Here is a 13923-nt window from a genome sequence, read left to right as displayed (position 1 = left end):
TAATCAACCCTGCAAGTGGAGTAGAAAAGAGTTTGGCACCTGCAATAATTTAATTTGATAAATAAGTTAAATAATGGAAGGTTTCATTAACGTAGTGAGAAATGATGGGTTGCTCTACCGATTAACAGAATGAAAGTTCTGTCCAAAATAACAATATGATTTATTAAGACTAAACACAAAATAATAAACAAAAACACATGAAACATTTATAATACATCAAATTGGCTCAAATTGGATACTCAGACAAACGCTGTGAAGGTGAAGTTGTCCCTAAACTAGACTGTGAGGTTTATGACGAAGTGGTATGTGGATCAATTCCTTGCCACTGAGATCTTAAGAGAGACACACAGCTAACCCAACATTAATTGCTGCTACTCACGACAGAACAAAGTTAAAAAAAGACGAACAGGTGCGCTCTGCTGAGCTCTGAATATCACCTAGGAATATCCATATCTGCCGGTGCTGCAGACATACATTACCAAACTGTCTTCTTAACTGCCGGAACACGATCTGGCGTACCAGCGGCGATGGCTGGTTGGTTCGATGTCCTCGACCGAAAGGCGATAGCTGACTACCTAGAGCACCCGTACAGGCTGAACACACAACATTCCCGCCCCCACGACAGTGGCCGTGGTTAAACGTTCCAATCAGCAACTCGAAAACCGGTGGAAAATTCCACTCCATAGCCGGAGCACTACCATTCCACCAATGGAGATTCTTGGCGCCAATTTCTGCGCTGATTTTGCTACGTCACGGAGCTATGCCCTGAGCAAGCCAATCACAGTTACTGTTTTGCAGAAAGCGCGGGAATTTCCCCGCCACAACTGCCTGGGTACACAAGTCATTCCCACGCCTCGCTGGTAGCTCACCAGAAAGTGTTTTCGCTAAGTTTCTGCGAAGTAACGGAACCTCTAGCACAGCCGCTACTTGAGGCCCCTCAGGGCGATTCTTTTGACAATGTCGGCGTCTGGAAAGCATTCACTCCACTCCCTCACGCTCGTCGGCTTAACCCTGTCGAGATCCGTAGAGCCCGCCTGTCACCGGACCACCTGGGTGACGAGAGACGCTGCGTGGGAAGTCCGCGTGTGAAGGAATAGCAACTTTTCACCGCATGCAATTAGAGACGAAAATCGTAAGATAGAAATATGAGAGGGGGCTCACGCCTCCTCTCAATACGTTCAAGAATTCCTGCATTCCATCCACTGTGTGTTTCCCTATTTTAAAGTCGTGTTTCGCTGCTCTCACGTCTGCTGCTTCTCATTATTTTCGTCTTTTTTTGGTTTACTCTCAGTCCATATATTATGCTCAGTAAATTTCATTTCATTAACTAGTTCATAACGTTCTTCCTCACTTCCACTCAAGATAGTAACGTCGTCAAACAAATCTTATCATTGATATCCTTTCACCCAGTATTACTAGGGGCTTAGGGGCTTTCAATAAGTAACGCAAGACACTTTTTTTTCTGAAAACAGCTCGGTTTATGTTATTTTGTCCACCCCCCCCCCCCTTTTAGTTACAGAACCGTACTTTTCAACTTAACCTAACTTCAAGTCCACGGCCTTAGCCACCTTACTGAGAGGGTCTGTGTACCCGTATGGTATCACTCTACTGGCCTAGTGTAGTGCATATGTGCCTTCCATTCACATGTTGAAGCCAAGCATTACGCATATTTATGCGATCGGGAATGCTCATTAGCAGCCAGGCTACATGTACATTTAACAATCAAGCGTCAGCAAGGAGCATTACAGATGAAGTCATAGGAGGCAATGTTGTGCAACCTTGGTAAGGACAAGATCCTACTATCTGGGAGTAGGATCTTACAATCTGAGACGGTGTTCCGAGACAAACTTCCGTCATAATGTCCGCAAACGTGACGTCAGATCCGCCTAGCAACAGCGATCTGAACGCCCATTGGCTGAAGGTTTGGAAATATGTAGGAAACTAGAGAAGTGTCCTTATTGGCTGAGGGAGAAAGGGGGGGATCCCTCCTGTCCTTCGAGAACACAGGGCGAGTCAGTCACGAGGAGCCACTCAAAACGCACGGTCGAGAAACCGGGGCGGCTCTGAAAGAACGGACGCGAGTACGTATTTCAGCTGTTAAACAAGCTAGAAAGTGAAGTTATTAGTTATCAGAACGCCACGTGTCGTGGGCAGTGTCTATCATAATGTAAAGTCAGAAAACTGTGTTAGTGTGTAAAGGGTCTAATATAAGAGCGTAGTCCAGAGCCGCCATATTGCAAATGCTGATTCTGTGACGTGTGTGACAAAGCAATTTCTGTATTAAAACAAGTGTAGTACAAACTTTGTTGACGATTAACAACTGGCATCCATAAACAAAAAAATGGTTCAAATGGCTCTGAGCACTATGGGACTCAACTGCTGTGGTCATCAGTCCCTTAGAACTCAGAACTACTTAAACCTAACTAACCTAAGGACATCACACACATCCATGCCCGAGGCAGGATTCGAACCTGCGTCCGTAGCAGTCGCACGGTTCCGGACTGCGCGCCTAGAACCGCGAGACCACCGCGGCCGGCCATCCATAAACACTCCAGCAGGATCACCACCTACATGGAACCTGGCGACTGAGCGATACTGCCGGCCGGAGTGGCCGAGCGGTTCTAGCCGCTTCAATCTGGAACCACGCGACCACTACGGTCGCAGGTTCGAATCCTGCCTCGGGCATGGATGTGTGTGATGTCCTTAGGTTAGTTAGGTTTAAGTAGTTCTAATTTCTAGGGGACTGATGACCTCAGATGTTAAGTCTCATAGTGCTCAGAGCCATTTGAACCATTCTGTCTGAGCGATACTTACCGAAGCAGCAAGACACCAGGTTAGTGATACCGCCCAGAGAATTTCCAATGAGGGTGTTGTACTAGGTCTTACTGCATCAGCAAAATCCATGCAATCTTTCCAGCAGAGTGCATCCTTCATTGCGCCATACAGTACAGATTCAAGTCGAAAGCTGCGAGATCCGGTCTGTAGGATGGATGAGGCAGAACTATCCAATGAAGTCCGGTGAGCTACTATCGCGTGCGCAGACTTGTGTGAGGCCCTGCGTTGTCATGGAGAAGGGGACGTGCGTTTGCACTTTTGTGGCGACGAACAGGATGAAGTTGCTTCTACAATTTTCTGAGTTTAACATAATACACTTCAGTGTTGATCGTGGCACCATGAGGGTAGACATCAGAGTAACCCCTTCAGAGTCCCAGAAGACCGTCGCCATGACATTACAGGCTCAGGGTGCGGCTTTGAACTATTTCTTAGGAGGAGAAGTGGTGTTGCGCCACTCCATGGATTGCTGGTTTGTTTCCGGCTCGAAGTGCTGAATCCATCTTTCATCGCCTGTGACGATTTTCGACAAAAAGTTGTCACCATCAGCCTTGTAACACGCAAGCAATTGCGCATAGATGGTCCTTCGGTGCTCTTTATAGTTTTCTGTTAGACAGCAAGAAACCCGCTGGGTAAACACCTTTCAGTACCCCAACTGGTGGACGAATGTGTCAGCACTACCAACAAAGGCGCCCAGTTGAACAGTAAGGTGTTTAATTGTGACCCGTCGATCGCGTCGAACGAAAGTGTCATACGTTCCAACGTTGCAGGAGTCACTGTCGTGTGTGGTCGGTCGGCACGCGGGAGAGTGGACAGGTTTCCACGACGTTGTTACTATGACAACGACGGCTTGCCCAACGACTCAACGTGCTTTTGTTCACTGCCAGGTCTCCGTAGACATTCTGTAAATGTAATAAAATCTGCGATTCTCTCGTTTTTTGCCAAAAGGAACTCATTGACAACTCTGCTTGGAAGGCACCTCCGCTACAGACGCCATTGTGAAGGTTATGTATGACGCTGCCACCTATAGGAGCTTTAGGAAACTATACAGGATCAATCAGGATATTCCGAGATGTCCCACAACATATACCACATTTTCCACCCGAAACTGACCGATAAAAATAGTTTGTAACATTGAAACTCCCTGGCAGATTAAAACTGCGTGCCCGACCGAGACTCGAACTCGGGACCTTTGCCTTTCGCGGGCAAGTGCTCTACCAACTGAGCTACCGAAGCACGACTCACGCCCGGTACTCACAGCTTTACTTCTGCCAGTACCTCGTCTCCTAACTTCCAAACTTTACAGAAGCTCTCCTGCGAACCACATTGGAAGGTAGGAGACGAGGTACTGGCAGAAGTAAAGCTGTGAGTACCAGGCGTAGGTCGTGCTTCGGTAGCTCAGTTGGTAGAGCACTTGCCCGCGAAAGGCAAAGGTCCCGAGTTCGAGTCTCGGTCGGGCACGCAGTTTTAATCTGCCAGGAAGTTTCATATCAGCGCACACTCCGCTGCAGAGTGAAAATCTCATTCTAGTTTGTAACATTACTCATTCAACGCCCCTCGTTTGTCCTCAATCCTGAACATTTTTATTATTACCGTCATTGCGTCGATTTGCAGGTGGATCTGTAGGCGAAAAATACCACATCCCTGATTTACGTCCTTTTTAATCCGAGCGTCCTTCTTGCGGTCTTCGGTTCTTCTGACTCCTTCTTGGATTCTGTATTTATTACCGACATTTCCTCTTGCTTAATGATTTTTATGAAAATTTTTGACGATAATGAACCTTAATTTTAAGTCAACAAACCCTATGAGATGTTCGTGATTTTCATTAAACCTGGCTTCAATTAAGAATCGCATTGTCATAATTGCCTCTCTGGGGCCTCCAACTATCCTAAAGCAAAATAATCGTCACTTGATAGATGATGAAATTTTATTTCCATTGTTCTTTACTTTTTTATTATCAGCAATTTGGTTGCATGAGCTGTTGAGGCCTTAGTGCTCCTTTGCTGTTTCCGGGATTTTGAGAATACACTAACTTAAATGATCGTTTGGTTGCTACTCCCTCCAATGAGTAACGAAATTCCGAAAGAATGTTATCCATCCCTTCTCCATAGTTCCATAGTAAGTGTTTAGAAGCTCTGTCAGACTTTCACTCTAATACTAAATCACCTTTGTACAGGGTGTCAATTATTGAACTATATGAAATAACGTAAATTGTTTAGAAACTACGGCTTCCGCACACTTTATTCAACATGTAACGTCGCTATAGACATTTCGATTTAGGTTATGACATTTTCGATACGTCTGCCATCATTGGCGATGATGTGGAGCAGACGAATAGCGAAATTCTGCATGACCTGCTTAAGTGTCGGAACATCTATGCTGTCAATGACCTCCTGAAAGGTTGTTTTCAGCGCAGCAATGGTTTTGGGCTATTGCTGTACACTTGGTCTTTAATATAACCCCACAAAAAGGAGTCACATGCGTTTAGATCCGGAGAATATGGCGAGTAATAGACGCCCACGCTAGTGGCCTCTGGGTACCCCCGAGCGAGTATGAGGTCATATCAATTTCCCAGCACTAAAGTTTTTGGTTTCTAAATTTCCTTATTTTACAAAAGACTTAATTTTATTTGCAGAATTTAGATTGCTCTGAAATACTAGGATATTACAGAAAATGAGAAAAGGTCCAGAGCTACTTTAATAACAAAACCAACAGCTAGAAACAAGCAACAAACACATGACCTAAGAATCGCTACAGCATCGCTAAACAATAACGTATCTGTTACCGAATCGTGTGGCGTGCATGTTTATGTATGTGGAGTGCACAAGACTTGCTTGTCCCCATCTTGGCTGTAAAGTAGTCCCTCGCTGTCATCCTCCAACATCCGTTGTATAGCAGTTTGGCACCATCCCTAGTTCGGGAGCATTTTAAAATTGCTATAACAAAGAAGTAAATGCTCCATTTGTTTTAAAAGATTAAAAACTGGGGGGCGCAGTAGAAACCTGCCATATCATATGAGGAGAAAACACGCACATTGTCCCTCTGAAGATAAGGTAAAACTTTCGTTTTATTGAATTTTATTTCATCTTATAAAATAAACATGGGGTAGTGACGGAACTCTTAATTTTGTGGTTGCTTCAGGGTGAAAAATTGATACCATACAAAAGTGAAGACGCAGTGATTAAAAGTGCCCTTTCGCTCTTGCCGATGTCGTACCCGTCTCCTTCATCTTCGTCGCCTTTACTGGAGATACAGAGACCCACGCTGAAGCGCCAAAGAAACTGCTATAGGCTTGCGTATTCTACTGAGATAAGTAAACAGGCAGATTACGGCGCTGCGGTCGGCAACGCCTATATAAGACAGCAAGTGTCTGGTGCAGTTGTTAGATTTGTTACTGCTGCTACAATGGCAGGTTATCAATATTTAAGTGAGTTTGAACATGGTGTTAAGTCGGCGCACGAGCGATGGGATACTCCGAGGAAGCTATAAAGTGGAGATTATCCCGTACGACCATTTCACAAGTGTACCGTGAATATCAGGAATCCGCTAAAACATCAAATCTGCGACATCACTGAGGCCGGAAAGAGATCCTGCAATAACGGGACCAACGGCGACTGAAGAGAATCTTTCAACGTGACAGAAATGCAATCCTTCCGCGAACTTCTACTGATTCAATGCTGGGTCATCAACAAGTATCAGCGAGCGAACCATTCAAAGAAAATTCGTCGATATGGGCTTTCGGACCCGAAGACCCACTCGTGACCCATGACGATTGCAGGACGCAAAGCTATACGCTTCGCCTGGGCCCTTCAACACCCACATTAGACTGTTGAAGACTGGAAACATGTTGCCTTGTCAGACGAGTTTCGTTTTAAGTTTTATCGAGCGGATGGGATGTGCGGTTATAGAGACAACCTCGTGAATCCATAGACCCTGCATTTCAGCAGCTGTGGAGGCTCTGTAATCGTGTGGGGCGTGGGCAGTAGGAGTTTTATGGGACTCCTGATACGTCTAGGTAGATACGACTCTGACAGGTGACACGTACGTAAGCATCCCGTTTGATCATTTGCATCCATTCATGCCCATTGTGCGTTCCGACGGACTTGGACAATTCCAGCAGGACAATACGACACCCTACGCGTCCAGAATTGCTAGAGAGTGGCTCCAGTAACACCCTTCTGAGTTTAAACACTTCCACTAGCCACCAAAATCCCGGCCGGCCGAAGTGGCCTAGCGGTTCTAGGCGCTACAGTCTGGAACCGCGCGACGGCTACGGTCACGGGTTAGAATCCTGCCTCGGGCATGGCTGTGTGTGATGTCCTTAGGTTAGTTAGGATTAATTAGTTCTTAGTTTTTGGGGAAATTATGACCTCAGAATTTAAGTCCCATAGTGCTCAGAGCCATTTGAACCATTTTGAACCAAAATCCCCAGACATGAACATTATTTAGCTTGTCTCGGTTGTCTTGCAACGTGCAAGAAGAGATCTCCACCCTCTCGTTCTCTTACAGATTTATGGACAGTCCTGCACGATTCGTGGTGTCGACTCACTCCAGTCAGTGCCACGTCGTGTTACGGCACTTCTGTGTACTCGCGGGGGCCCTACACGATATTAGGCAGGTACATCAATTTCTTTGGCTCTTCAGTGTATTTCTGTCACGGTCTGAACCACGTAGCATTCGATATCCTCCTACTCCTTCACATTCGTAGCAGGTTTTGTACATTTGTTGGAGGTACAAGTTATTACTGGAAATAGTAGCAATTAAAAAACCTAAAAATCTCTTAGATCAGGGACCGGTGGCTTTGAGCGGTTTCACCAGTCATGTTAAACTGGAGATTGGAAAACAACAGAAAACCCGGTTGCTTCAGCTGTAACGTCTGTGGCTATCTTAGAGTTTCTCAGTGAAATAATTCCATATATTCTTTACTCTTCACATTTTTCCTGCAACAGTTTTGCTTTAGATTATCTGCACTTTCTTTCGATTTCATTAATATGTGAACATTCTTGTATTTGGTTCTTTCGTCTGTATATTGAGGTATTGAATCGTCCCCTTACTTAGAACAATTATACATGACTGTGCTTAAACTGACACACAATATTTTTAGCGCAACGCAATCTGACTTTCAATAACCCTTACAAAAGAATGGCCCTGACTAACATTAACCTATACCTTTGACAGATCACGTACATCACCAAAAATCTTCGTTACTCGAACTACTGCAATTCAGCGAGCGCCACTACTGCCAGCTTAATAAAAGATTCAAACTACTGAAGGCACTAACTACTAATATGCATAGTTAGCAAATGAAAGATTTTAATAGAGAACAAACAATGTATTTACCTTAATAGTGTTGAAAAATCATAATATACATAGCAGTTCATGACATCCAGTCTTACAAAATTCAAAACTCCGCCATTTCTCTCCCCACATCCACCACTGCTGGCGGCTCACCTCCAACTGCGCAACGCTACGCGCTGTTCACATCCATCTGCCCAACACTACAATGGCAGACAACAATGCAAACTAGCCACAGACTGCACACAGCACAGCCAGTGATTTTCATACAAAGCGCTATGTGGCGTTACCAATAAGAAAACATAAACAGCCGACTTACATAGTCCCCATGCTCCCCACAAAAAATTTTACAAGTTGTTTTGGGCAGTGGCCAATAATGATTTGATAAAATTTTTCATAATTATAATACCAAAGATATCAAATGCACACAGTTATTGATACAATGTTGGTCAAAAGCTAAAATCTTCTCACAATTCATAAAGACAGTCTTGATCGTTCATCACAGTAAAACTGCAGTGTTTTTCTCAAAGTCTGAGCAGTAAAAGAAAATGCACACGGAAGTAGAGGATTTCCATGTAGTCTTGAAGAAGTAGTGTTGTCCTTCCAACGGAAAGACAGTGCTGACTGTCGACATGCAGACAGGTAATAGGCCACAACAAAGGAAACCCACAGCAGAGTCATTCGACGTTTTGAAGAATATTGGTAGGTAAGTCATCACAGAGCAGACCCACTATAGTCTTGGTAGAGAGTATGGTATTGGTGGGCCACCAAAGGTGCAGACCCACTGCAGTCCTTGTAGAAATAATGGTGTTGGTGGGTCATCAAAGATGCAGACCCACTGTAGTCCTTGTAGAGACGGCCAGCAGCCATCTGTTGCGACTGTGCAGGTGCACAATCACCATCGAAGAGTCTTGCGGAGAATAGAGCAAGTCCATAAACCACCACTTGTCCACTCACAAAAAATTTGTTTGAAATGTCCTTAGAACCAGCAATGCTGTTATCCAGTCCCTGCTGAATTATTAACACACGTGCAAACACTATCAGTCCCTACTTCTCACATATTGTCCATATACTATGACCAACAGAAACGTGTGCAGTGAAATGTGACTTACAAGTTACTTAATTTGATGAACTGGTGTCAATTACAATTTTACAACATAAGAATACAATAACAAAGGTACAAAATACATCATTAAAAACATAACAATACAGATAACATTTGTAGTAATACAGGCTTTACAAAAGAATAGAAATCTACATATACATCAGTGTTAAAGGAATTATGACATAAGTTCATACATAAAAGATCAGAATAACTTTCGAAACATCAGGTTCACACATGAGCATTAAAACAGAACGGAATAAATAATGTCTAAACATCTTTACAAAGAAAATAACATATTATCAGAAAAATTCTACGACATAACTCTTATTAGCTAAACACATAAAGACAGGAAAAACACAAATATACAAGAGTGCACAAACACATAGGGGGATAACACAAGAGGAAAGGGCAGGGTTTGTTTTCAGTGTAACATTTGGTACTGCAGTCCAACCTAAAACTTCATTCCATAGATGTTTCGTCTTATTTCAACATTTGTTTAAAAAAAAAATCCTATCCCAGCATGCTTTCTGTATTTATATGTTCATATATTTCCTACCTCATTATTTATTTTCCATTATCTTACCTCATCATTTATTTCCAAGAAAATCCTACATAAACCTGTTGTCCCAAAACCTTTACTTTTTTGCTCATATCCTCTTTCAATATACTTTTTTGGCCAAACCATTTTCTTATAGCTTCTCAATGCATTTCTTCTAAATCATTACAACTCGTTCTCTTATATAGGTTACCCCATCTTAAGCTAACTTAAATCTACTGAGCTCAGATGCTAAACTAAGGAATAAGGCAGTGTAGCAGCACAAAACAATTAATACAAACAGCAATGAAAAAAAATTACCAAGCAATGCAACATTACAACTAATATGAGCCAATTTGCAGCAACAAGAAAAATAAATCAGTAGTAAAACTAGCTTAACAGAGTAATACAACGTGAAATTCAGTAGCACTATGCCTGGCACACAGCAGCAGCAAATGCAATAACTTATATCTACACATGACATAGCTCTAGTTAAAAAAACATTACACTAAAGACAACAATGCAGACAAGGGAAATGTATATTCACATCGTAATGTCTTTGTAATTAAAGTGGTGCACCACAAAAACTAATTCTACAAAAAATTACCAAGTACTTGAAAAGAAAATTATATGTGCAGTTACTGTTATTAGTCCCTTCTTATTGTTCTTTCCATTCCAAGAGCTCCTTTTTCGAAGAATGTGGATCAGATCTGTTGACAGAAAGTGTTCACATTAGCAAATGCATTTAATTTTATTTTATGAAACCAATGCTGCAAGACAGCTGGAAACCAGACATGAAATGAAATAAGCAACTACACAAACTAAAGCATAAAAACATCATTTAATAGCTATGTGGCATTTCGTAAGTCAGTATCTCGCAACTCTCGTAGAAAGACACTTGTAATAATCAGGTTTGCAGATGTAAGAATATTTCCCATCAATTCATAAGCATTTCAGTAAGTAGCACAAAGTACGATATGTTTCCAAATAATGAGCGTGTCGTATTTGCGATGCTTTCTACAATAGAATGTCAATAGCGAGGATAATGGCCTCCTTTCTTCTCCACCTGTGCCTCTGAAAGGCACACATTAATGGCTTTTTTCCAGGCGACTGTCGCGCAGCTGCCCACGTAATGTGTCGTGCCCACGACGCATTACGTGAAGGTCACTTAACTTTCTTACCGAAATATTTACAACACCAGTTTGCAGTACAATGGCAGTCTCATATACAAAATTTCACGGGTCGAGAATTTGCGTTGCAAATGTGTAGAAACAAAATCTTATGAATATAACAGTGTCCTAAAAATTTTCCCCGGCATTGTGATACGTTCACGCATTTACACACATTTCATAACTCTTAAAGTACGATTCTTGGTTTCCAACATCCTTTTTCACAAGTCAGAGTCCCTAACCACTATTCATTACTCCTTACCTTATTACACATATACATATTCGTCGACACTTCTTCAATATTTGATCTTAAAAAATACATAGCATAATCAAATTCTTCATGTAACATCAGCTTATTGATCATAAACATACTTCAACAGCATAATACACATCGTCGTCGTAAAAATAACATCAAAACACCTCAGTCAAATCTCAAAAACGTTGTAGCTTTCTGCAATAATGCCAAAACCTAAAAAAAAAAAAAAATACTCAGCTCATTTCAATAGTGTCATCTACCTCAAATGTACTTTAAAATCATGCTCCCTTACCAAAGACATCATTCCAAGCTCTCATAGTATCACAATGGTTCCAAAAAAATATGAACAGTTCACAAAGTACAGACAAAATACAAGTTCATAAGTGTGAAGTTACCCAGCTGTGTAATTGCGTAAACATGTGTCACTGATGTAGTAAAAAAATGTTTATCTCTCAGATAGCTGTGTAATTTGTGTGTTAGAGAAATATGGTACCGATGTGTAAAGTTGTATAAGCAAATATCATATTAACTAGGGCTCCTTGTGCTTGCCAAACACATAGTACACAAAGTAAGCGTGTACCCCCTGAGGATTAATGTAATTATACCCTCAGGTGTTACAGATTACAGCAATGGAATGAAATGTATCACGGAAAACCTTTGTACCATTGTACTTCAAATATCTTTAAAAATAAATGTTTTAAGTACAAAATTAATCACTCAAATACGAGTATTGTAGCGCTAAACTGTGCGTCTTGTTGTAAGGTAATCTCTGTGGAAGTGTCGTAGTTATCGTCCTCTGAAAGCTGAGTTCTGCAGAAGTCAATGTACTTACCTCATGATAAACAAAAGTGAAAGCTTTGCGTATAGATATCTTAGTTATTACGCTTATTGCCGTGATGAAGAAACTATTGTGCTTTAACGTATTGTTGTGCTATGGAAAAGGCTGTCTCATTGTAGCTATACCACGAAAGTTACTACTAAAACATGTTTTACTTCCCAGAATAATTCAGAAAAACTGTGCAGATATAAAACAGAAACACCGCAAAAGCAACAATGTAAATTGTGTCACATATTAATAGCGTCGTGATATAATCGTGTAGCTATCAAAGAAACCAAATGCTAAGTCATCCTTAATCTCACCAAATGTACTTCAAATAAAGAGTATCTTTTCAAGTAAACAAAAATCTTGCATTAATATCTCATTAGCAGTATAAGTTCTAAGTATGTAAGCCTGATAGTCGTTACGTAATCGTGCAACTTGTTGCAAGAATGTATAACACTGTGTTGTCTGTTCACTATAACAATGCATTCGTAATTACTGTCTAAATAAGTTGCCCAGGTTCTTGACTGGATATTTAACTTCAAACATTGTTGCATGGTAAAAGTTTCAAAGTCTGACAATGCATACTAGAAATGTGAAGTGAAAAGTTATATGGCAAAGACAAAGTTAAATAGCAGATTATCTTTCAATAAACGGTTTTACATGTGAAATGTGTTGTAAACCTTTACTCTTCCTAGTACATAAAAGTTTCAACTTCAACACAATTATCATGTGGTATACGTCGGATTCTGTAAGGTCCATTGTAAACTAGAAAGAATTTGTGACTCAAGTGTTTCTTCTTATCTGACAATGAATGAACATTAATGAGAACTTTCTGACCAATATATAATTTCTTTGCATTTGCTTTACCATGTAGTTTTCTCCTTTTGTCTGCTGCAGATTTTATATTTTTAAGAGCCAAATCAATTATGTCTTTGTGTCGAAGTTTACGTGTATTCGCGAAAGGTACAAGCTCTCTGATTCTGTTCGGTGGTTCTTCATTCTTCAGTACAAGAGTAGGTGGTAAAGCAGTGGAGTCATGAGGCATTTCATTCAGCACATTTTGAAATAAGTGTAAATATCTGTCCCAATGCTGATGCTTTCTGTGACAGTAAAGTCTGCAAAGCTTATTGATTTCTTTCATAATCCGTTCAGGGGGTACAATGTGGTGAGTACAATGAAATAAAAACAGGTTTGATTTTATGATTCCGAAGCTTGGGTGACCAAACAGCAGATCTGAATTGCGGTCCGTTGTCTGAAATGACTTTACTAACGCGTCCAACTTCACGTAAGAAATTTTTAACAAAGGCGTTGGATACTGACCATCCAGTGGCTTTACGTAACGGTGTGAAAGAAACAAATTTTGAAGTAAGTTCAACAGTGACTAGAACGTACGAAAATCCATTAGATGTTCTGACAAGCGGTCCCAAGAGATCAACAGCAGCAAATTCTTTAAATGTCGAAGGATTAATAGGAAACAACGGAGCACGATGTGAGATAGTAGATGGTTTTGCCTTTTGACAAAGTTTACAAATAGACAAGACTCTTCGAATTCTCTTTTCCATATTGTTAAAATAACAAGTCCTTCGAAGAATATGATAACATTTTCGTGGACCAAAATGTGCGTAGCTGAAATGAATGTACCAAATGAGCTTATTAACCAAATTGTCTGGAATTCAATGTACCCATAGCTTGTCATCAACAGTGCAGCGTTTGAAGAGTTTGTTGTTTCTAACCAGGTAATAATGCCAAATGTGAGTGTGTGTCTTTTCATGCCATTTACTTTTGATGTCTTTCCAAATCGGACCTTTATCTTGTTCATGAGCAATGTCCTTTAAAGATGTGGTGATGAAGTTTTCAAAGGCGACTTTCTGAATGTAAAGAATACTGAAATTTTTCTCGAGGTTGCCT

The 13923-nt window shown here is 41.2% G+C and overlaps 2 non-coding genes across 2 annotated transcripts; one reads left to right on the top strand and one right to left on the bottom strand.

Annotated features, from left to right (window-relative positions):
* Positions 1 to 3991: 3991 nt before the first annotated feature.
* On the bottom strand, positions 3992 to 4068 carry Trnas-cga (transfer RNA serine (anticodon CGA)). The gene has a single exon. It is a non-coding gene; the product is annotated as a tRNA-Ser (tRNA).
* A 151-nt stretch (positions 4069 to 4219) lies between these two features.
* Positions 4220 to 4296, top strand: Trnas-cga (transfer RNA serine (anticodon CGA)). Its single transcript has one exon. It is a non-coding gene; the product is annotated as a tRNA-Ser (tRNA).
* Positions 4297 to 13923: the final 9627 nt, after the last annotated feature.

Source organism: Schistocerca serialis, chromosome 8, assembly GCF_023864345.2.
Source record: "Schistocerca serialis cubense isolate TAMUIC-IGC-003099 chromosome 8, iqSchSeri2.2, whole genome shotgun sequence".
Taxonomy (NCBI): Eukaryota; Metazoa; Arthropoda; class Insecta; order Orthoptera; family Acrididae; genus Schistocerca; species Schistocerca serialis.
The sequence above is the reverse complement of the archived record's forward strand: the minus strand, read 5'-3'. Positions and strand labels throughout refer to the sequence as shown.